Source organism: Amphiura filiformis, chromosome 4 (assembly GCF_039555335.1).
Source record: "Amphiura filiformis chromosome 4, Afil_fr2py, whole genome shotgun sequence".
Taxonomy (NCBI): Eukaryota; Metazoa; Echinodermata; class Ophiuroidea; order Amphilepidida; family Amphiuridae; genus Amphiura; species Amphiura filiformis.
Window position 1 is genome coordinate 14,076,611 of NC_092631.1, and position 21,761 is coordinate 14,098,371.

At 36.0% G+C, this 21,761-nt stretch overlaps 1 long non-coding RNA gene across 1 annotated transcript; it reads right to left on the reverse strand.

The window, feature by feature from the left end:
* Window positions 1-668: 668 nt before the first annotated feature.
* Window positions 669-18,620, reverse strand: LOC140149691 (uncharacterized). Its single transcript, XR_011858702.1, has 3 exons — window positions 18,511-18,620; window positions 7,971-8,047; window positions 669-779 (listed from the first exon to the last, which is right to left on the reverse strand). It is a non-coding gene; the product is annotated as an uncharacterized lncRNA (long non-coding RNA).
* Between the last annotated feature and the right edge of the window lie 3,141 nt (window positions 18,621-21,761).

The following is a 21,761-nucleotide window of genomic DNA, read 5'->3' on the forward strand; positions in this document are numbered from 1 at the left end:
CCTTGCTTAATACCACTCAAAAAGCCACGACCCCAATTAACTACCCATCAGCCCTTGATATCTAATGATGTGGTTTTTAATTTCCAAAAGTCTGAAATATCATGCTCCCACCCCTTCAAATGGTGAAGATGGATGAAAAACACGATCCCTCAATGTGGTCGTGAATATCAGAAATATTAGTCGTCGGGCATTTTTGAGTAAGTTTACAAGGGTGTATTTTCAATATAAAGTGTTTCTTGATACTCAGTCTTTATAATTATACAATTTTATAGGAAAGACGCTGATTTAAACTATTTCAGATACGGATTTATATAGACAAACATTACGTATATATATGTAAAAACGGGACTTTTGTCCCTTGAAGAATCCATCACTCCGTTCTCTCTACACATGCAGAGGTGTGTTTATTAATGAATTTAAACTAAATAAGTAAAATAGATATTAATTTTATTATGTATTCCATAATATGGGAGGATAATAACATTCGTTCTCATTATACAAATAAAAACAAAATACGAGATATCCTATTTCATGACTGGTGATCAAATTCTGGCTCCTTTTACCATAGAATATACATTTAAGTAATTAAAGACAATGTTGTTGTGCGCGTTTCTTTTGCAAAATTATTAAAATTAATTAAATTTATATAAGCTTATATAATCTTACCCGGGGACAAGATTGCTCATCCGTGTTGTCTCCACAATCATTGTCTCCATCACATAGATATGTCTGCGGTACACACACTCCATTGGAACAAACGAACTCATCACATGGCGCATCTGTGGGACCAAAGGAGAATCGACACCTCATACAATGTATGTTTAAATTTTCAAACATTAACCATAAATCTGCGAAATCTAGCCCGAACAAACTATCTGAAATTACAGGTTTACATTTACAATTTGACGGGCGGACTGAGTATAAAAATTTAGGGGGGGGGGGGGGCTTGGGTCGGAGAATCAGCATATTTTATCCCTGTTTAACTTAGACTTTTTCGAAAATTTCAAACCATTTAAGCCCCAAATGAGGTGTGTTTTTCTATTTTGTGGGCCAGTGCGCGCAAAATGTTGAACTTTTACCCCATGAGCCCAAACCAAGGTGGTTTTCGTACTAGTAAACAGACAAATGTACAGGGCCATTATTGCTTTATTTTTTTTCCTTTTAGGGGGATCCTCTTCAATATCTTCAAATTTCAAGATCGCATTTATAAGTCAGGTGGCGTACTGGTCTAGCACGCTGGTACAATATACTGACATTAACAGCGGTAAACTATTTTTTCACATTTTATATTAGGAAAATGGGGCTAGGCGAATTTATGTATGTCGTAGGGTGGTGAGCCAACGCACTGCAAGGTTTAATGTTCTATTGTGCTTGTTCTATTCTATTGTTACGAGTTACGTAAAACGAACGTCACATCATGAGTGTATGCGATATATCACTCACCTTACCACACAAAACGCATGCCTACCCATAGCTGCTGAGCTGCCTGTGAGCGAATTGTCAATTCAAAGCGTGTTCATTCATTTTATTCAAATTTCAAACCACTTTGGACGCCGCCTATAGAAGGTTTGTGTGCTTGCGCCCAAATTGGGATACGTCAGCACACCCTTGGGTTGCGTGAGAACAATGGTACAACTTTCTCAAGTGGTGCACTGACATAAAACTTTCTATTCATCACTTATTGACAGTGACCTGCCAGGAAAAGCGTTAAAATGCTGTTGGGTCAGTGATGGCGGAACTTATTTGTTCGAACAAGGGTACCACTTTTATGAATAGCCTGTCAGGCAAATCAAATCGGCATCAAAGTAACAATGTTTTACGTAATCTATTGCTTCTCCTTCCTTAAAGCTCCTTGCTTAATACCACTCAAAAAGCCACGACCCCAATTAACTACCCATCAGCCCTTGATATCTAATGATGTGGTTTTTAATTTCCAAAAGTCTGAAATATCATGCTCCCACCCCTTCAAATGGTGAAGATGGATGAAAAACACGATCCCTCAATGTGGTCGTGAATATCAGAAATATTAGTCGTCGGGCATTTTTGAGTAAGTTTACAAGGGTGTATTTTCAATATAAAGTGTTTCTTGATACTCAGTCTTTATAATTGCATCAACAATAACTAAATTATATAGTTTAACATACAAATAGCAAAAGATGTCTTGTATTTACTTCCATTGTTAATATAAACCAGACCAAAAATGGCATTTCGTGCCATGCGCACTGCTAAATACATCATGTACTGCTCGTCAGCCTTTTTGAGCATTTTTGAGGGCCAGGAGTTTTAAAAAAGAGAATATCATGATGCTCAAAACTGTGTAATTGCATTAACATTAACTACTTAAACAAAAAAAATATCTTGAATTGTCATTCATTATTGTTTTAAACTCAACCAAATATGGTACTTTGTGACATGAATACACCGAAAATACTGTGTATTGGCCATTACGAGCAATTTTTCAAGGTCTATTTTCAAAAATACAGTGTCTCTTGGTGCTGAATCTTTGTAATTGCATTAACAATAAGTAGTTCAACACAAATATAGCACCAGATGTCTTATTATTACTTCCATTATTGTTTTAAAATCAACCAAATATGGTACTTTGTGCCATTTGACCCCGAAATACTGCTTGTCAGTTTACCATTTCGGGCAATTTTACAAGGGTCTGTTTTCAAAACACATACTAAATCGTTGTATTTGCATTTACAGTAACTAGTTGAACATATATAGTACTAGATGTCTTGTATTTACTTCCCGTTATTGTTTTAAGATCAACCAAATATGGCATTGTGCCATTTGGCCCTAAAAACTGTGTGTAAGTTGGCCATTTTGAGCATTTTGGTGTTCTGCGTTACAAAATCCTCCAGTCGGCAATCTGGAGCTAGCCTTGTGGCAAGTTTGTTGCGCTTTAAGGGGGGTAAGCCATATATTCCAGAAATGGTGTCTTTTGGCACTTACATTGAGGTGAAAAAGCTATTTTTTGCTCTCTTATTTTGTTCCACTCAAATCGGGCATTGGGTTCCAAAGTTATCGTCAATTTTAGTTCGCCAATTTACGCAAATGCAAGTCTAAAAACAATAAAAAACATAGAAAATAAGATCTTGTAATTTCTTTTCTTTTTTATTGTTTTTCAGCCGGCTATATTTAACATTTTCTCCTTTAAAATTCAATAACTCTTCAAAGGAACACATTACAGGCCTAGAAACAGTGTCAACATTTAAATAAATTCAAGTACCTTAGGAATCAGTATGCAAAATTGTATTGATGCATGAAATAATTTGCATAATGTGCAAATTAGGTGTTTCTAGGTTTTAAAGGCGTTTTTCTCAAATGGTTGTTTGACGACAAATCCCAGGGTTTTTCTCGTTAACGAAAAGTAGTAGGAGGCTGTAATCCGGACATGTTCTTCTGGTAACCATACTGCAGTGCGTAACAGAGCCCTTTTTTGCAATTTATACTCCATTTTTTGTGGCGGTACGATAAGTTTTTATTTTTATTTTCGCACCTCAAAATGACACTTGAAGTGTTAAAATCTCAAAAAAGGGCTCTGTTACGCACTGTAAAGCGCCTATGCGAACGAGAGGTACCTTTTGTACTAGTCCATCCCAAGGGTGTGCGTGAGTTGTCGCATGCACACAAAACAGAGGTTCACCTACAATACAAACCTATTGCAGCGCAGCGCCCAAATTGGTTTGGGCGCTCATTTGATTATACTCAGTGAACACGCTTTGCTCTACCATTTCGCTACGGACAGTTCAGCAGCATAGGCAAAGTGTGCGCTCTGTGTGGCGGATATAATAATCTACACAAGTAGGTCTACAATCTATAAGTAATTATGATATCACTCCTACTGTAGTATTTTTAAGGACATTAGCCGCGGTCCACATCGTGTTTTATTATGTATAGGCCTACCATAGTATTTTACATGAGCATCGCGTATATGTGGCTGGACGCGGCGAATGAGCCGTAAACTCGGCAAACTTCATTTCGAGCTACAGGTGAAAATACATGCAAATCTCGTATTTTGGCGAAGTTGAGATTTTTGCAGATTTTAAATGTTTAAGCTTTCTTCTAAACACATACAAAGTTTTATTTTAAAGAAATAAGTGGAAATATGAAATAATCTACATTTTCTGAGGCCCGTCTGATGAATGGTCATTATGCTTCCCTAACTTTGAACACGTTTTGCTCAGTTTCGCGTTTTGATTCATGACAACCTATAACAAGCCACAACTTTGCTTCTGATTGTCATATGAAGTTCATTGAGGTGTCATTTTAATCCCTGAAACATGCTCTTTGCAAATATGCAAAAATGTAAAAATGACCAGAGGGGACTTTACGGCTTATTCGAGGTGTCCAGGCACATATAGGAGTCTACCCTGGACCTCAAAGTCAATTAATGTGATATATTTGCTGATAACTCGAGAAGCATATAGCCATAGATGAACTCCTGGATGGGGCAGCTTTAATTAGCATGAGGCCGCATTGATATGTAAATAGCGTATTGTTATTTAAATTTGCGCCCAGACGTATTGAGGGCGACAGTCATGTTATCCAGACGGAGAATGGCTGCATATGCCGGGCATGTCAATTTGCTGAGTGAAGGCTGATAATCACCTTTCTGTATAGGTAATAAGCTAGTATATTTCGTGTACCAGTTGGTTATAACAAAAAATTAGTATCATATTAAATATATTAAATGTATAAACTTTGAAATTTACATGAATTTGAAGAGCAGAGCTTCGAAATGCTAGCTAAGTCAGGTGATGTGAAATTCTGCTGCGTGACCCCCTCTGCGTGGTAGAATTATATTCATAAAACATTGAATTTAACAGATATCATGGGTAGCCAACCACGATTTATCAGCATTTAAAATATATGTTAATTAACAAAGATAAATAATAAAGAGTACAAATGTCAATTAACTAGTAAACAAGCCTGAAATCTTAAAATGTTGCCACGTGATTTCCCGAACACATGATATGTTAACATGTGACCACTATTCAGATTTACCGTAAATATTTGGAGTATCATGCACATCATGCACATACACTGTGCATTTCTTTACTTCCGTATAAAATCAATAATTCATGCTGGGAGCCAAGTAACATTGTCTGCTCAGAGCAGATTGGTATTTTATTTTACTTGAGAGCATAATAGAAATACATAAAGACGAATAAGGCGCCATGATGGAAGGTCAGGTCGGGTATCAAAGGTTATTATAACTTAAATACTACTTGTATTTCCCACCTTGCCTCTGTCACATATTTCCTTCATATTATTGACAGCAAGTCCTAATTTTGACTTTGCTATTGCAAAATGTCATTTCATATCAAATTAGTAGACTTTCTTTGAAAAAACATATCACTGGTGCCTGATGGGAATACCCGTCCGCCATTTCATTAAACTGGATCGTTTTCGCCTGTTTTGTGCCCAGATGTATTGGGGGCGCGCTATACTCTCATTGAACAGGCAAAGTTCGCAAAACTAACAACGTTGTTATTTGCCAAACTCAATTAACATGATCCAAGGGGTCGAACATGAATTATTCATAACGAGCTATAACGGATCGATAACTGGCCTCACTTTCTAGCTAGTAAACCAGCTGAATTTTTCATAGATTTTGCGTTGCTAATAGAACAATCGTGAATTTAGTGTCACCCCCTTGATATAGCTATACTATTTCTGAATCAATTAATAAAGCAAAACAAATCATACTCGTAGCCCGGGACTCGTAGGCCTATAATACTATACTAGCGGGTACCCGCGCGAGTAAACGGGAGCGGTTAGTATAAACGATGGAAATGGTAATCATGGCAATTTGGTATCGCTTTTAACAGCTCAATTATTACGCGGTTAGTGATGTGGTAGGCCTCTATTTGTTGCCTCTACTTTGCAAACGACTTTCTTGGCATAAATTCTTTTGCGTAATTTTTGTACCAAACGCCCTTTTTACTTATTTTTTCTTTGTCTTTCCCTTTTTTCTTTCAGTTTCTCTCTCTATCTTTCCTGCTTTCCATTTCTCTCTTTATTTTTTTTCTATGCTTGTTCACTTTCTTTCTTCTCTCTCTCTTCTTTTCTTTCTCTCTTTCTTTCTTTCTTTCTTTCTTTCTTTCTTTCTTTCTTTCTTTTCTTTCTTTCTGTCTTTCTTTCTTTCTTTCTTTCTTTCTTTCTTTCTTTCTTTCTTTCTTTCTTTCTTTCTTTCTTTCTTTCTGTCTATTTTTTCTTTGTCTTTCCCTTTCTTTCTTTGCGTTTCTCTCTCCCTTTCTCTTTCTAGCTTTCCCGTTGTTTCTCTTTCTTTCTTTCTTTCTTTCTTTCTTTCTTTCTTTCTTTCTTTCTTTCTTTCTTTTTTTTCTGTCTATTTTTTGTACCAAACGCCCTTTTTACTTATTTTTTCTTTGTCTTTCCCTTTTTTCTTTCAGTTTTTTCTCTCTCTCTTTCCTGCGTTCCATTTTCTTTCTTTAGTTTTCTTCTTTCTTTCTTTTTTTCTTTCTTTCTTTCTTTTTTCCCTCTTTCTTTTCCTCTTTCTTCCCCTCTTTCCTTCCCTCTTTCCTTCCCTCCTTCCTTTCTTTTTTCTTTCCTTCCTTCCTTCTCCTTTCTTTACATAGGCATAAATCCCAAGGTGAGTAATAAATTCCTCAATATTTTGATAAGGGGCATGGTCTACTGAATCACCTCCATGTTGACGCATGTATGTGAGTTTCTTTCTTTCTTTCTTTTCCCCCTCTTTCTTTCCCTCTTTCTTTCACTCCTTCGTTTCCTTCCCTCCTTCCTTCCTTTTTTCCTTCCTTCCTTCCTTCCTTCTTCTTTCTTTACATAGGCATAGGTGAATAATGAATTCCTCAATATTTTGATAAGGGGCATGGTCTACTGAATCACCTCCATGTTTCCTCCCTCCTTCCTTCCTTTTTTCCTTCCTTCCTTCCTTCTTCTTTCTTTACATAGGCATAGATGTATAATAAATTCCTCAATATTTTGATAAGGGGCATGGTGTACTGAATCACCTCCATGTTGACGCATGTGGGTTTCTTTCGTTCGTTCTTTCTGTTATATTTGTTTCTGTTTCATCAAGTATAGGCCTATAGCAACATTGAGTTTCAAGAAGGTTGAGTTTATTAGGCCTACATAGGCGATGGGGGTGGGGGATAACCCCCCAATATTTTGATAAGGTCAATGCATGTTCCATACAATCACCCCCAAGTTGACACATGTAATGTATAATGGATGTAGGTGTCTGACAAAATTAACCTCATTTCTGGCCAAACTAAAAAGTGCCAATTTTTGAGGTCTTCGTGCGAATTTGTTCCACTTTTGCACAATATAATTCACCAGTAGGCCTAATTAGCTTGCCATAAATTATTCTGTTGGCAACTTTCAAAATCCGACTTGAAGCCACTCAAGCGCCCATAACTCGACCAAATGATATCGTAGAGCAACAAAAGAGGTATCAAAATGCGCAGGAGAAAGCTGCGCTTTATATACATTAAATAGGATACGATATATCTGACCATCTATAATCGTTTCGATACTTAAGGATACGATACATGATTTACCGACAAGTGACTCATTTCGGAATGCGATCATGCTTTTTGAAGAAAAAAAAAAGGTTTCCACAGGCTTCGTTGGGACTCGAACCAGCGATTCTAAACTTCCTTCGATTACGCGTCTAGCGCTTTACCACTCGGCCACCGTGGCAGTTGCGCGGATGAGTGTAATGATAAAAGATAAATCTCATAATAGCTCATAATGCCATCTTTAGCCTTTTGTTTACTAAAAAAGACGCGTTTTGTAAAGATAGATTAGCCGTTTTATGCATAAATAGTACGAACGTTTGGGAAAGGTTTCAAACAAATAATAAAGAAACACTTTTGAAAAACGTTTATCAGAAGTTCGTTAGTTTCCACAGGAAAGAAATGTAGCTGAATACTTTAACATTTTATAATTATAATGCATACAAATTACATATTTACCTGTTTGACCTTGAACAATCTGGTATTGAATAGTAGACACCAGGAAGACAAATATTACTGGCAGTTGCAACATCGTGCTGTGGATTAGATAAAAATTCCTAATTCAATTGTTTCATCGTCACTTGCGCCCACGCATTCTGCATGCCCTTAGTTTAGTCTGGGCGTTTCCTAAAGAAAGAATATGCTAAGGTAAAGAATGATATAAACCTTTCAAATTATAAACTTTTAAAATACTTTGAAAGATCCTGAAGAAACCATAGATTTCTCTGTCTTCACCCATGCAGAAGAACTAACCATCAATATGGAGCCACCAGTTAGAAGGCCAGAAATCCGACAATCCCATCCATAGATATTAACCGTGTTAAAGGTGGGTAACCTGATTGACAACCTCATCCCCCACTTAACCCCATCAAAATGCAGATTTAGATATCAGGTGAAAGCTCGTATTTTTCTCATTAGCATATTAAAATTAGGCGTTCCAAATCGATATATTTTCAGAGAAATCATCAAAAAACTGTTGAATTAGTCTCGACTGTGGTATGCCACGTTTGAGACTAATTCAACAGTTTTTTGATGATATCTTTGGAAATACACCGATTTGGATTTCAATATGTTAATGAGAAAAATAGGATCTCTCATTTGATATCAATTTATTACATGATCATGATGATTATCATTAATAAAACACCATAGACTACCAGGATCACGCTGCATAAATGTCAGTAATTCCATAAGGAATTAGTCACATTTACAAGGAACATTTACGTGTTCTTTTTCCATGAATGTTTGTAAGGGACGCCATTTTATATTAGGCATAAGTTTTAAAGAATTCGATTTTCCAAATATATCAGGTCACCTTCCTTTAAGCAAGTTAACCAGTAAGTAGTCCACTTGGGAAGCTAACAAACAGAGGGAGTACGGTACAAAGTCATCAGAATTAAGAATGTGGGAAATTCAAAAAGGACCGATTTGAGAGAATCGCAGCAAATGGATGTTTTATTCAAAATGTTCGAACAATTATAATCTTTACAATTAAATAATTTTTTAACCATAATTATATTTACTAGCAGTCACCCGTCTTTCGCGGTCTCCGTCTTTTGCGGTATTGATATTTTATATAATTTTTCTAATGTTCTATTTAATGTGATTAGTGTCTAGTGAGGTGAGAGGATATTGTCATTTAGAATTACAATTGAGAAAGTCAGGTGCAATTTCAATGTTTGAGATAATATTTTTACCCGTGGGGTTCACTCCATTTTGAAAGTTGAGGTGCAATTTCACCTGATGCAGCACAATTTGAAGTGCAGTCTCAGAACAATCAAAATAAATTTACAATTTTGTAGGACACTTACATTCAACATGGGCCTAAATATTATGCACAGATTACGTGTCAGCTACTCTTGTCTGAGTGACCCAATATCAGACAAACCCTCTAGTTCTGAGCAGGGTTTATAATGAATTATTGCACAGTCCCTTAGTTGAATAAATGTAGGCCTTCAAGACATCCAAATGCTTAGCCTTACCAGACTTGCACCTGCATTGCTGAAAGGTCAGGAAATTGCTGAAAGTCTCAGGGAAAATCTTCAAAATTCACCCATTTGGGCTACCAAACCACGGGTTTGGCAACCCTGATTAATTTGTCCTTCAGCAAAAGCATCAAACACTTGAACTAATTCAATAAACAAACACTCTACTGTTGACAATAGGTTACACTGAATACATACTAATGTTGACAAATTAGTTGAATAAACAATACATGTTAATGAGTTTCTATTGTGTGATGTAATAGTTGATGCAGTGACTGCCGCTGACCGGAGCATGAGACAAAAAAGAGTATACGAGTGAAAAGTATGGCATTGTTATTTTAGGCTGAAAGGCCTTTTCAGTGCTTTTGGAACTAATTTAACTTAATTTAACCGCCTTAACGTAAACAAAAACAAAATTCGACGTTTTATTGAAGTGCGCACGACCTTGTTCTTCGCATCGCAAAAGTCGGTTTTCGAAATAATATAAACCGCAAAAATTTTTAGCCTCACCAATTCGTCAGTTTCAGTAATTTATTATAGATATTAAAAGAAATCCGATGTTTCTCTTTGTAATTCACCCTTTGCCGGTACATCCCTTTTTAAGGGGATTTTATTGTTACTACTGTGATGTACCCTGTATAATTGTATTTTATGAAATTAGGGGAATTTACCTTTATAATCATGCAATAGTTTGTTTACCAAGACTTTTCTGGAAAACCCCTATGATGGAAATAACAACATCATTTGTGAAGACTATTTATTTATGTCAAGGGGAAATCCCTGAGACTGTATAAAGAAAGAATGACATCACGGGAAAAACCCACAGGAAGTGATGTAAGATGAAATGTTAATGTCTATGATTAGAACATTGGGAAAATCCCAGATGGGGGATAAAACACAATGTTAATAATAATTCTAGGCAGACCTGTATCGATTTGATTGTAATGTGAATGGATGTAGCTACAGCTCTCAAAAAGAGAGTATTTAATGTTAACCAGTTAAAATCAGGATACTCAAGAAGTATTACTGAATGTGGCCCTGGAGATCATGAGTTTCCTACAGTGCTATTTAAAACAGCCTCTGAGCGATGGAGACGGATGGATATTTTCACCGACAAGCTGGAAATATGGTTATTTCAAAGCTACGAAAATGGCCCAAAGTAAGACATCAGGGTCTACTGCGGATTGTGGAGGCGACTTTATGAAATTTTGTTACAATTTAATATTATCATCTGGATACAGATCTGACAGGCTGCAATAGCCTTTATTATTGTCACAGTTAATAGTGTTGATCTGGGCTAGCTAGCTAAAATGCTTACAGTCCAATTCCTTCAAAGAAAGGAAATTGCAAACCAGAAATATTTTATGTAGTCAAAGTACTATTATTTACCAGTGTTGTCGGAGAAGATCTAGAATACGTCAAAGAACGTACTTCTTCCAAGAAAGGAATATATATTCTTCTGCCGATTTGCTGAAGTCTGGTTAAAGGAGCAACACAACTGTCAAAATAAGTGGGGACAACTGCATCGCAGTCCTGCTTCCTGAAGATATTGTGTGAAAGGTGGAAATAGCACCAAGTTTGGAGAAAACGGCGCAAGGAGTAAAGAGATTTGGAGAACTGCACAAGGAGTTTAGCATAGGAGAACGGCACAAGGAGTATGTGGATTTTATACGCAAGGATTTATAAACACAAGTGAACAAAGGACTTTGCTGATTTTCGCAGGACAAGTGAATAAGGATATATTACAGCAGTCGTCCAGAACATTGCAGGAACTTTATGATCGCCAAGAAGAAGAATGCTGGCTAAGTAGAAAATAGATAAAGAGTGATTATTTTTGATTATTGTGTATGTGCATTTGTTATCATATATTGTATCAATAATAACGTGCTTTCAATTAAAGACTTAGATTTTGTTAGCATAATCAAACAGTGTATTTGTGTTGTGCATTCGTGTGAGTTCGGGTAAAAGGTGATTTTGGCCTTGAGTAAAGTACGAATCGTAACACTACCTTTTATCACCTTCACTGAGAAATACAGCAATTATGATATTTGTGGCCAACAAAAGTTGCAGTATCTACACCAAAGGTTTCACACATGTCAAACATGTTTTATGGCTCAGTGAGAAATCATATAGCCATTTATAAATTTTCATGCATAAACAAATGTTGCACTTTTCTATTGCTTTTTGTATGCATTAACATTAAAATTTAACACAATTTTCATTCTAACGTAATTTATGAGACGGAACAACCCTAAATCTTGTGTTCATTATTTATTAATCAATGGACCAAAAGTTCCTCTTTTTTGGTTAAAGCTCATATGCTGGAACCCAATACCCATATTTCATTGGTCATTCCTTTGATGGTTCAAATCTTTACACCACCTTAACGGGACTTTGCAACAAATCCTGCAACATACTTTGGATTATGTATTTTGTCCCGATTTGTTTTCTTCATTATGTATAAACATGATGAGTGGGCACTTTATATATGCCAGCGTTTGGGCTTCATTCACTCATCCTGATTTACTTGCTTTTGTAATTTTAATATTAGAAGTGTAAACATTTGTTCTGTTATTTGTTGTTATTTCTGTATTTTGCAATAATTCAAATAAATATTATTAGAGAGAAAAATTTTAGAACTAAAAATAAAAAAATCTGTAAAATGTGCAGATTCTTTATTGTTATTTTAGCAAAATTTACGTGAAATTTACCGTAATTTTAAACGGAATTAATCAAAAATTAGTAGATTTTGGGGTCCTTTTTTTGTCACATTTGGTATATTGCTATATTTTACTGGTATATTTTGAGGTATGTTTTTGGAATCCAACTGATATTGAGAGCGCAATAAAGGCAGAATGTGACTCCCACAAGGAAATCACGAGATAAAAAGTTAACAAAGTACAAACTATACTAGACAATAAACATACCCCGAGGGCAATCATTCATATCAAAGTATAGATTTGAATTGAAAATATTTTGTATTTGTACAGGTTTTTCTGTTATTCTCCAGGAATTCGAAACTATTATTGGACCAGCATTTCTTTTTTTATGCACGATCAGAAAATGTATATTTATTAGTAGTCTCTTTTCTTGTACTATGCTTCTGAATTTGAGCTTATTTAATAAATAAATAATAAAGGTTAAGGGCGTACTACACCCATATATTGGTTTGATTGGTCTAAATAAATATTTTTTCATTTATAGCTAGGCGATATATGCACGGATCATGTGAAATAAACAAAAATGTGAAAAAAAGAAGAAAAAAGGTGCTTTTAAACAATTGTAGTAAGTCATTTTAGCCCTATATATATTTTGTTTACTGTATCCTAGTTACTCAGATGCGTGTTTCATAACAAACCATGATTTATTCTATTCAGCATGTTCAAGTAGGGTACATGAATAGAATACATTAAATCCTTTGTTATACTCTCTATAGAAAATCTACTGGTGCATGCAAAATATATAAACACTTACACAATGGATGTATAGTCATTAGTCAATAATATTATAATGTGTTGTCAGGAGAAGAAAAGGCTATTAGGTCACCGTATGTCAGGTTATAGGTCAATTGGTTCAGGTCAAATTTAAGCATCAATTTTGAATACACATGTGAGAGTTTGTGATATCATAATGAGGAATAATTTTGATATTCTGTCTTTAACTGGATATATATCGAGAAGTGCAAGGTGGATATACTAATATACCTTGGGATGTAAATGGTGAGTACAATATAGAATGCCTAGTTGAGATGGATTTCACAAATAAACATAAAATAGTTACCAAAATCAGAAACGTTAAGCTTACGGAAAACTACCCAATATGGTGGTATAGGTGACAAGAAATACAATTTTTTTCAACATTGCTGTAGTATGGTTGTGGTAACCTGTTACCTGTGGCTTAATTAAGTTTCAGTGAAATAATGTCGCAAGTTAAAAATACAAAATATAGCTCAACATTGAAAATAGAAGCATTTTAACCAGTTCCTTTTTGATAGTTGTGGAGCACCAAGTTCATGAAGTCATAAAAGAAATCAGGAACCACTTATTCCCATTTTACATATCAACTTTATTTCCCTAACGTGTTAGCAACACATATCCAAAATTTTAACGAAATCCATTGATAGTAAGCTTTCCAAAATGAAGTGAATTTAAATCATCAGTGATGTACCACCTTTTGGCTTATACTTTTAAAAGCATGTAAGCTACGTTGATACCGATGCCACCAATAAAACGAGAAGATTTGCCCTTCATTTTACATACCACTTTGTCCAATTTTTTTTGTAATTTCTTCACAAAATGCAAAAAAATGCAAAAAAAATCAATGGGTGTAGTCCCCCCTTAAGTTTAAACTTGAATCTAACACATTAAATGTTAATTAGATTTGTGACATTTTCAAATCTTGATAACTTTTACATGATTTATCCCATACCGTAGTTTATGTAGGGTAATAGGCATGCCGCATACTAAGGTACAATATAAAGAGTGAATTTCTTGATTTACTGGTTGGTATAGTATTTAAGCTTGAAGAAGTTTTTAATATTTCCCCACAGCGGTCCTCGCACATTAATGCTGATTAAAAAGAACACTAAACAGTACATCTGACCGGATTCGAACCAGCAACCTTCATGTTCATATGACTAGCACGACGCTCTAAGCAATTCAGCCAAAGGGGCACGCTGGAAAAAAAAACGACCACTATTCGAACTTGGATTCCGCTCTTGCAACGTGCCTCTGTGACTGAACTTGTTAGGGCGTCGTGCTAGTCACGAAGATTGTCAATTAAAAATGTCTTCATCCTATCTGCCCAGAGCCCAAGTATAAAACTGAACTGTAATTATACTGAACTGAAGTGTAATTATCTAGTATTCAGTATAGCTTATTGAGCATACAAGCATTTCGAGAAATAGTTTTTGATATTGCATTAATGTGATTTGTCCAATGTAAGAGTTTCATCAATGATGACCCCTAAAATTTAGTGGCATCAAGTCTTGTTAGTATAATCATCAACTACAACATTTATTACTGTCTTAGTAACATAACAGTATTTTCAGGATCATCATTTTATTATAATAATTAGTAGGGTCATATTTAGGGTTTTCGTGACCGTGAGAGCAGAGAAAGGATTGAGAGTATCGATTCTTTGAGATAAATAGAATAAAATGAGCTCCAATGTTCCTTACAAAAGTATGGGATAACTCCAGGAAGGGAGTAAATCCATAATGCAGGGGTCAAAATAATTAAACATTCTTAGATTACCGTAAAATGCACGTCAAACTATATCCGTGTTGTAACAAGGATAACAAAAATGTATATTTTCTACTATCTACGGCGATATTTAGAAATTGTGTATGACTATCACAATATCATAACAATTAGTTTTGATCGCTTTTACCGACGCTTTATTTGTCTCTTAAAGTTAATTGATTGTCGCATAAATTATCGTAGCAATATCTGACATCAGGTTGAGAATACAGTATGAGTATTGCGTCGACGATGTTATAGATTATGACTTACAATAATGGCCATAAGATGTAGAGCCTTGAGGTACACCACAAGTTTATAAAAGAAAATTCATCATGTTTAGTACCAGAAAAATTCTACTATTTCTTCTTTCTAAAGTTTATTTTCGAAAATAGTTGGTCTAATAGTTCTTGAGAACCGACATTTGGTATTGACGATGTAATATACAATAGATTAAGACTAATATCATAATCTAGAGCCTTGAGATACACCACAAGTTATACAAAATTCATCACGCTTAGTATCAGAACAATTCTAAAGTTTGCTTATTCCATTTATACCCATTTTTGCTCAGTACAATAGTTCTTGGGAACCCACATTGTGGAACACCAAATACTATACTAACAGTATTTCAGACATTACAGAGTTTGCCCACTCATCTTGGTTTTGAATTATAAGTGAAGTCATTACACAATTGGTCGTTTAGAGTTGATACTTAAGGTTATAGGTCTGTCACACTACGACGGACTGGATCAATGTACATCACCGAATACAAAAATATTTTATTCGGTGGAAAAATCACCAGTCCGGCAGAAGATTCGGTGGGATTTTGGGTCCGATTCTCGTTCGTCTCTCTATGCGTTCTTACCGCTAATAATCCTGCAGCCGTCTTATATCCAATCGTTCAATATCCGACAAATGACCGGATTTGGGGGTCCGATTCCCGTTCGTTTCTATATGCGTTGTGGCCGCTAATAATCCTGCAGGCGTCTTATCTGTGGTCTTATATTCGATCGTTCAACGTCCGACAAATGACCGGATTTGGGGGTCCGACAAATTTTGGGGTCCGATTCTCGTTCGTCTCTCTATGCGTTGTGGCCGCTAATAATCCTGCAGGCGTTTTATATTCAATCGTTCAACGTCCGACAAATAACCGGCGAATCCGTTGCATGTGGCACCAACAGGGACGTCCACCTTATCAGAAAAGTGGGGGAGGAGAGGGTGTTTGAGAGGATATTTGACCCCTTAGAGGCAGTGACGTAGCAAGCACTTTTTCAGAGGGTGAACAAAGTGGGGAAAGACGACTTTTAAGGGGGGAAACTTTGACGAAAATGGTCAAATATTGGCTAATAAGTACAAAAGGGCTACAAATCTGATATATCAGGGCAACCAGCGTCCGGGGGCAATAGAGGTGAGAAACCTTTGGACAATGAAGGCCCAATTGAAGCCATTTGTCATTTTGGACCAATTTTAGCACTACTATTTTAGTTTGAAACAGCCGCAAATTGGTGAAACGAAAGCCTAATTGAAGCCATCATTTTTACACTATTATTGCCTTAAACAAAAAACAAAGAAGGCCCGAATTGAATTTACACTGATCCACTGACACTTAGATATAAGACTTCAGACTCGTAATTTCAGGTAAAGTATGCATGGATTGATATGTTGAAGTCAGTAATATACCTAAGTCCGTCTTAAATACTGCCTTTGGTGACAAAATGCCAGCAGTAATTTTCACAGGCTTTTGGGCCAAGGAACCACATTAAGCACTGCCTATAATAATCACAGGCCTATACGTAGGCTTACAACTATCCTGGGCCTACTCAATAACGTACAATTTAACCTTTTCCATATTTTCTCTTCTTGTCAATCACTAAAACTGGTAGGAATTTGATATTGCGTCCTCAACGTAACCATTAACCCTTCAGAAAGTGCCCCTCCCTTAATACTACTTACATGCATAGACCTACTAAATTACGTGCAATTTAACTTTTTCTCTTCTCTTCTCTCTTCAATTTTTCTCACTTTCTTTCCTTTTTTCTCTCCTTTCCCCTTTTTTTCTACTTGTCAGTCACTAAAGTACTGGGTCACTAAAGTACTGGGGGAAATACGATATTGCGTCACACACCCTTCAGAAAGTCCCCCCATGATCGATGCACATGTTCGCCATAGGCCTACATCCGGCACAAGCGCCTGCGAAACCTTGCAAACACCTGCGGTATATAAACGAAAGAATAACGAACAAACCCAGGATATATACAGAACAGTACGAACACACATCGGACAACTTCCGAACATGTGTATTCGGCACACTCCGTGCACAAAACTTGAAACGTATTGTCGACGGACTAAACAAACATCACCTAACACGAAACGCATTTGGCGGATAATAGCAGGACATATGAAGAGCATAAAACGAACATTGACGAACACTAACGGATTTGCTAAAATACCATCCGTTTCTTATACGGAAGACCGATCCGGTGTAGTGTGACACTAAGACGGTCTGGGTCAACAGTCAGAATTAATAGGTAAATTTTCACGGGAAAATTTTCTGGACACGTGACACCCATGGGCGCAGACATATTAGCATTATGGAATGTGACCCCGAGCACAGCGGGTGTTCTTCCAATGTATTTGAATAGGAAGAATTCTTCCTTTGAGGCAAAATAAGTTACTTGTCGCAAGTTAATAATGTTATGGTAAGAGTTTCCGTAGATAAATATTTTTTTCCGTAGATAGATATTTTTGAAATTACGTTTTGATGATATTGTGAAAAAATTAAGATAACATAATATTCAATAAATTTGCAATGCACAAATTTCTATCAAAATTGCGGTTAAAATACTATTCCAATTCAAAATTACTAAGACTTGAATAGCGAGGTCACCGCCGGGGGTCAGAGATCAGACTCGAGGTTACACTCACATTGATACGCATTGGTCACGTGTCCAGAAAATTTTCCCGTGAAAATTTACCTATTAATGTTGACTGGTCAACGTACATCACCGAATGCAAAAATATGCTATCCGGTGGTGAAGGCCTCACAGGAACGTATTTGCAACGAACACGGGCCGAGTGCAACGAACAAAGAACGAACATGAACGAAAGGAGAGCGAACCAACTCCGGCAATATGCAGCACCATACGAACACACATCGGATAAATACCGAACATGTGTATTCGGTACACTCCGTTTCAAGTTTTGTGCATGCACAAAACTTGCCGACGGACTTAACGAACATAAACACGAAACGCATTTTGCGGATGATAGCAGGACATAAAAAGAACATAAAACGATCATTGACGAACAACAACGGATTTACTAAAATACCATTCGTTTCTTGTACGGAAGACCTATTCGGTGTAGTGTGACAGGCGCATTATTCATTATTTTAAACTGTTGTGATTTGGTAGTTCACAGCATCTTACGAATGGTAGTGCGCTTTGGTAAAAACTGCATTTCTCAATTCATAGCGAGCGTATAGAAGACTTAAAATATCACAGATATACTTTTATAGGTGCTGCGATTCTTGAGTTACGTTGTAAAGAGGGCTGAAACAACAACACTTTTGTAAAACGTACATAACACATTAACAACAATAAATTACGCAAGTTTGCAAAATATACGATTTGTAGAATGAACTTTTGCAAAACATCAAGGTGCTCATTTTCAATAATATATTGATCTAGATAATGAAAATCGATTTTTTTTGGTTGCTTCGACCAACAATACCTTGTCTACCCTTAATGATACAATTATGTTTTGTCTTACCTTTGCCTTCAAAGCTGGTTCCGAGTATAGAAGGTTCCAATGGTATATTATTTTCTCCGCTATGTTCACAGAAGATCAACGTAGATTGTTATTCACCTTCAGCTTCAAATTTGAGAATATGAATGGCATCACAATTTGTTTTTACGATTCACAGTCTGATATCAATCCACCACTATTTGTTTTTACGATTCACCCACTTTTAAAGTTTAAATTTAATCTATTTTATGTTTCCAAAACTTGACAACAACATTAATTTAATCTACATAAATATATAGATCCACAAGTATTTCCATTTATAAACTTCTCAACTGTGTTTTTGATGATTCCAAAACGGACTATATTTTGAAACTTTTCACCCCCCATATTGGTTATCCAGGGTATTCTGTAAACCGCAAAAGAGACTGGTAAGATGATACGGTTCATTACACATCAATATCAAAATAATGGAATAATGGCATCAAATTAACTGTATGCTTCTTTTCCCAGTTTATTTGTAATTCTTCTTTTGGATAGCATTAAACACAGCTATATAAATAAAAATGGATTTTTTTTTTTTTTTTATTTGCATGCTATTAAAAGATAAATTAACTGCGCAAGTCCTGCAAAATAGACAAAACATAACTTTTTAAACAATAAGATATTTCGAATATATCTTAAATGACGTCTTTAATTTTAGGGTATTCCCCTTCAGCTTCCCTGTACTTGTAGTCGAAATAACAAACCATGTCAACCGTGACATCCCAAACAATTGGCTACATTTGACACTTGTGAAATTGTTTAAAATGGGTGAACAAACTATGAACCTGATACGCTGACCTCTTCCTTCTTCTTTTCTTCCAATTAAGCCGCTACAGACTTTTTGGTCGATGTAGAATATTCAATGCCACATGCCTTCGTTATTTAACACATTCCCATTCTTTTTCCAGTAATGTTTAACTAGCGTTCTCCGAAAAGTTTTTCGATAAATTCATTAATTTCTCAAAAAGTAAAAATCTCAGTTTAATAAATAACGGTTAAAATGAAAGCCATTATTGGGGGCCTAATTATCGTATCATTATAATAGGTCTGGCACCAATGCAAGCATTTGTTTCGGTGTCCTAAATTCATAGTAAAATATGCTGACGCTATTTTTTACTATTTTTCTGTAATTGCATCTTTAGGTTTCAGCGATTGCTGAAAAAAGTGGGGTATGCTTATGAAAAGCGTTTCCGCTTGGAATGTAGATAGTTATTGTTGCTATTACTGTTCGCGATTTTAATTTATGCACTCTTTAGCCGACAATTTTCAATGCATTTTACACACTCAAAATGTCGCTCGCGTAAATACTGATATTTTAAACAGTATCCGTTTTTAAACAAAACAACTGTCCACATTAGTTCCCAAGACTTTGATGATAACATAGATACCAAATCAGACTGCATGTGACGAACAGATTTTAAACTAGAATTGACAGAACCAGCGTAGGCCCTATGAAAATGCTGTTTCGTAATAAATCGCGTTGTGATAAAAAGAGGAAATTTTTGACATCCTTTTGGCTGTTTTTTATACCAAGGAAATGCGTGACCTACACCAAACTTCTCATGTAGCCTTGACTTAATGTCCGTGGCTGTTTGATATTATTGAATTTAGACGATTTTAACTATTGACTTACATTTAACCCGATGTTTGGCCAGAGAATGTTGTATTATATTCCAAAGATGGCGACAGCTACAGACTCACTTTAAACTAGTAAAAAGGACACGTTTCTGCTCAGATGTTTCAGAGTTTGAGACCCTATATTCACGGTTTTCCTACTAGCATTCAAACCTATGACAAATTTGGCTGGTTTGCGATATGCGATTTTTCATCCTGATGTGGTAGTGATGTCAGTACAGTGAGCATTTAATTGGGCACAGCCAAATAATTACTAGCGTTCGGTCAAAGCGCTGCAGCGCGCTGGTGTACACATGCACACGCTTACGACGCCACATAGATGCGCGAGCGAAACAGCTGCTTCAACGCGCTGACGTTGACTGCCATAAGGGTGAAAAATGGTAGGCCTACATGTATGACTATAAAACCTCAAACTCGCCCCTCTATAAAGGTTGGCAAATGAAGGAGGCGGCAGTTTAGTGAATATGCGAGTGCAAGCGCCGCCCTAACCGTGGAAGGTTTCCGCATACCGAATATAGGTTTATATCATGGCCTCTAGGCCTCATGGTTTATTTTTCGAAAAGAAAGCATAATCAATTGAGAAGGGAATGGATATTGCCATAATAATATCAAAGTTAATACTTGTCGTCCATAACAAGAAGGAATGCAGCACGATTGTATAATATCCAGCTTTGGTATTTCATTTTCACTAAACATGAAGCTTTATCTTTACTAGATTTATGAAATGAACGTTTGCAGACCAGGCCTTCTACATGTAGTGAGCATCACATTAGATTGTGTTTAAAAGAAATATTTATAAAATAAATAAATAACATTAATCCATATAAGATTTATATAGCGCACCAGAGGATACAAAGCGCTGTAATTTTGCTGCTACTATAGTGAATTATCAGAATCAGATATCATCAACTATGCCGATTGTAGCCGATTAGATTGTAACATCCACTTATTATCTCAGCAGTTCTCCAAAGTCCATTGGATGAAGAAAGATGTGAGCGTTATGAATAAATAAGTGTCGCCTCCTAGAAATATCCTAGATAACCAGCTTGGATGATAAAATATTATCTAGAACCATGCATCTGTTTTTCAAGGTCTCCCTTTCATCTTTCTGACCTCAAAGAAAGGATTAAAATTATTGAATAGAGTCCATGACCTGATGCAACGCATTATTAATGAGTAGCTATTAGGGACAGTCATGCTGTTATGGTTGAGCGAGCAACGTATGACCACTACACAGGTCAATGGCCTGATTGCGATCTGGCGGGTTTAAAAGCACGGTCCCTGAACTACGGTGTACCATGAGGGACATGCAAACTTAAAATAATTTTTCACAAACTCAAATATTTTTTTACAAACTGAAATGATTTTCTACAACTCAAATAGTTTTTTTACAAACTCTAATATTTTTTTTACAATCTCAAATAACTTTCTACAAACTCAAATAATCTTTTACAAACTTGAAATATTTTTTGCAAACTTTCGACTTTCACGAGAGAGCAAGACTCCCAGCGAGACTCAGGCTATCGAGATTGAGTATATACGCGATGCGATAATATGATTTTTTTTTTTTAAAAAGAAGGGTCTTAGACCGCTCGGCC